Consider the following 4,755-nt stretch of genomic DNA (forward strand, 5'->3'; position numbering starts at 1 on the left):
CTAGAATTTCGTCATTTTAGGGGCAAGGCCAATTGGCCTTTGGTGTTGTCAAATTTTTGAGGGCACAAAGGCCAAGTGCCAGGGCAGGAAGGCCATCATTAAAACAATGATTTTAAGTCCACGCCACAGTCATAATTAATTCAGCTTAAACGTTAAGGTTTAATGTAATACCTTTCAACTAAATAAATATCAAGAACCTGTTTATTTCTGTTTTGCCATGTGCAGTGGTGTAAAGTAACTAAGTACATTTACTTAAGTATTGAACTTAATTGTTTATTGTAATTTTGAGTATTTCTAACACTTACTTCTACTCCACTACATCTCGGATCCAAATATTGTACTTTTACTCCACTACAATTATTTGAAATCTTTAGTTACCAGTTACTTTGCATATATAAATTATAATATTATTAAACATACATGAACCACTTTAGCCCTATTTAGGCTATTTGAAAATAATCAAGCTTGTAGAAAAAATAGCAGATCTACAAGCTCAAGATGTGTCGCATTACTATGCGTTGTGAGCTTGTAGATCTGCTATTTTCAAAAATGTTGTATTTTTACATTTGGTACTTTAAGTACATTTTGATACCAATACTTTTGTACTTTTACTCAAGTATATTTTGAATTTGAGGACTTTGCTTGCAACGGAAGTATTTCTACATTGCAGTAGGCTATTGATACTTTTACTTGAGTAAAACATTTGAGTACTTTTTCCACCACTGGCCATGTGCACGCACGCACGCACACACACACGCACACACACACACACACACACACACACAAACTCCTCCCTCCCGTTCGCGGAGTGATCCCTTTCTCAACAATAATGTACTTTCTGACAGCTCAGCCTCTTGGGGAAAGAATAGCTTTTGGTTCCCTTGTGCTGCATTTTGGTTGTTGTCCTGAGCTCAGCAGAGCTCCGTTTGAAGGCATTCGTTCACACATTCGGATTTATTCAACAGGCTGCGTTAGATAAAACTCCCGTTTAGCCCGGTGATGTTTTTGTGTTGTAACTTGTATAAACACTGTGTCGCGGGACTCCGGCGGCTCCACTATGCGGCGGCTGCTATGCTGCTACAACGAGCGTAAATGGAATCTACTACTGGTCATGTGCCCAGCTCAACCAACCACGCACTGCTGTTACCGTAATGACTGGAAAATCGCGCAGAGGAAAAAACGGTAAAAAGCAGTTAATGGACTGCTGTGGGCGCCAGGGCACCACGGCCACTGTGGCCGTTTGGGCATGTCATTTTTCGAGGGGCACACGGCCAAAGAGAGGGGCAACGACGGCCATGGCCGTCGTGGCCGCCGTGAATTTCCTGCCCTGCTCCCTACACACTCATCCTGCAGCGTCGCGGATGCGAGCTGCTGTGAGCTTGTAGATCGGCCACTTTTGGCACGCAACACGGAGTGATGACGAAGGGTTAGCCAGGATTTACTTGAATGATGTGACGGACAAGGCTTGCACACAACAGAGCCGTAAAATAAACATCCAATGCAAGGTACAGTAGTCGGATTGCATTTTCATTCAAAACTTATTCGCTTCGTGTTTCCATTGCACTAATGCGCATTAAGTTTATTCGATAAAGCCTCAAAATCCGCACCTCCTCCAAGGTGCTTTTTTGCGGATTTGAAAGTTTATTCGAATTTTGAAGTGTTTCCATAAAAAGATGTATTCGTAAAACCCTTAATGCGCATTAACAGGCTTTATGGAAACACAACTTATGTAATTTTTATTCCACATAGAATAGGCTTGGTTTTACACTTTCTCTCTCTCTCTCACACACACAAGCGCCATTGCAGAGAGCACAAGTCCAACGGTAATATCTCTAAATTCTAGCTCTCAGGTGAACCTGTGCTATGAGATGTACCTTAGTCTGGCAATAACTGCATCAGTGCCCAGGGATGCTTTTGTTCAGAAACTACAGGCAAGAGAGGGCAAAAAAGTAACGTGTTGTTAGTATTCCCCTTAACATACTGTAGATGTGTGATGCCCAATGTTCTGAACATATCTGGGTCAAAGCATAGCATTCTCGCTCATTCACTCCCCTAGCTTTGCCTGCACCTCTCGCTCAGCACGGTGAAGAACGGAACAGCATGGTGCAAAGAGCCTGAGATATTGTATAGCATTGTACAGCCATACTGTAGCTGCGCTCACCAACCCAACAGACACAATAGGGACCCCATTTCACCGGTGTCTGACTAAGATAAATGATAGTACAGAAATGTGCAGCCCTGCAGAAAAGCTGGTCACAGCTGCAATACAGGGCTGAGTACATGTATTTTTAGAGAGGACTTTCTCCTGGTGCTTTTCATGTCTTTACACACAATTAATCACACTGTCGCCACCTTGTTTGATTTCGCAAACTGGGAGGCAACTTTCTCCTTTAAAAATGTCGTCTGCATTTCTTCATTTGGGTGTGTGGACAGAGGAATAATGACTTCCAAAATTAGGCAATAGGAAGTGTGATGTTGCTTGTTGTTTGCCCTCTTAGTAGTAGCTTCAGTATTGCAGTGGGCTCACTTCTGTAGAATAAATAATAACACGGCCTCTCATGGAGCAAACAACAACTTAATATCTGGACTCAGTCAGTATTGTAACTTTTGGCATTTCATTAATTAACTGGCCCTTGTTGGTTCAGTGGGCTGATGAACCCCCGCTGAATGTGTCAAGTCATTTACAAACAAACAAATCTTCAGTGGATTTCAGTGGATTTACATTGTGGGTTTTCAACTAGCGCTCAGAGATACAAGAAACATGAATAATAAATAAAAAAACGTCTCTGCCTTTGTCCTTAGGAGAGGTCCTGTACACTCAGCAGAAATGCGCTGCCGGGTGGTAAAGCACAGGATTAGGTTTGCAACCAGCACATCACACCATTTGTCACCTGGAATGCACACTGGGGAATGAAGGCCATTGTTCATGTCTTTGTCGCCAGTGAGCAGGCACACCACTGAGACAAGGTTAACTGAGGCTCCTGGGCGACTGCAGGGAACTGCTGGGGAACAGTGGACACATGGATAAGACGCTACAAACTCTGAAAGCCTGAAAAAGGAACGGGGAGAAACTGTGTTATTTTTCTTTATTATTTTCTTTTTGGCATTTTTCTGCTTTACCGTGCCGGCACTGCGAAGACTAATGGTAAAGTGAGGAGGGATGACATGCAACACTGGGGCAGCCCAGGGCATCATTGCAGTTTTTCGGTCAATGCTCTAACTGGTGGAAAGAGAGAGTGTATTCCTAAGACCTGAGGCAGCTACGTACAAAATGATCCATTATGTTAATTGAGCTGTGGGCGTGGCTTGAATGGATGACTCGCAGAAGCCCAGTAGTTAAGTAAGTAAGTAGGTCAGATAGGCTTTTTGTAACGTGGATAGACTGATACAGACAAATTGTTGGTATCAGTCTATCCACGTTAAAATACGCTAGACCCCCGGGAGATGCATTGCTGAGGTAGAGAGCCACGCCTACCATGAGCTCCCAGTACCTCCCACACGATTTGTCGCAACCAAGCCACGCTACTCGTTCGCTGAGTTTGCATTACCCAGGATCGAACCATAGAATGTAAAAAAGCGATGGACAAAGCTACGCCCATATACGCTACAGACGGTAAATGAAGCCTATTTAGAGTGTGCATGCCGCCATCTTTCTACATCCTGTCCTTAAAATGGAAATTGGACCAGGATTCTATTGGTTGGGACAGAGCGGGGGTGGGTCAAAACATGCTATTGGTTGGGAGCGTATCAATCAAGCTAGCCACGCCCCTCCTACGGCATATGCTATTTCATCTACAATTTTAAAATACATGGGACCATAATTTAACAAAACACATATTATAGATAGATAGATACCTTTAAACTAGCGACTGGAAGCATTAAGTATTTATGACAATGTTTATTCACTTAATGAAATCAAGTGTAAAATTTGGCAAAAAAAACATTCACTTGAATGGAGAATCATTCTTTTTGGTACCAGTAGGGAGGAAAACAGTTAAACTAGCGGCCATTCATATGAACTTTCTCTTGAAGTCTCTTCCTATATCGCCTCATCTTGCAAGCCGGATACCATGCCCTTGGAGCGAATCCATGATCTTGTGGTCCAAAGGCGAGAGTCCTACCTACTGAGCCACCCAGACACACAGGACACATAGCCCAGTAGGACTCGTCTGCTGCACTCGGTAGTGTAGGTCTGTGTTTGGTGGCCGCCTCCTTCGAATTCACCATTTGCGCCAGGTAAAAGTGCACATCGTCTTTTGTCCGGAGCCACAGCGAGGTTGCCTGTGGCCCCTCCGCAGCGCTGTCTTAATCCATATGGCCGCTCTCTCAGGTCCTCCTCCCCCCTTCGCTCCACTGGTGGAGGGATCACAGCTTATTGAGTATCCTCCTGACTGATCAATATTTAATGCTGTCTTTTAACAAGATCAGATTTCAAAAATAGAAGAGGGATGGATGGTGTGTATCCGTCTCCCTGTTTGGCCGAGGGGAAGAGATAGGTTGCGGTGAAAGAAGTGCTATTTTTGGGGGGAGGGGGCTGGGGCGTTTGCTGAATAAAAAAGGACTTGACCCCGACGCTTTATCTGCGGAGGATGATGCTGAAAAGAATGTAATCCCTCTATTAATTTCAGCTCATTCCTCTGGGGTTGGTCCTGGTCATAACCTCACCATATCTTCAAGTCCCTTTCTTCACGTTTGAACATATACAGTATATACTGTAGCATACAGTATACAGTGTATATATATATATATATATAT

The sequence above is a fragment of the Nannobrachium achirus genome (genome assembly GCF_963921795.1).
Source record: "Nannobrachium achirus genome assembly, chromosome: 8".
Lineage (NCBI taxonomy): Eukaryota > Metazoa > Chordata > Actinopteri > Myctophiformes > Myctophidae > Nannobrachium > Nannobrachium achirus.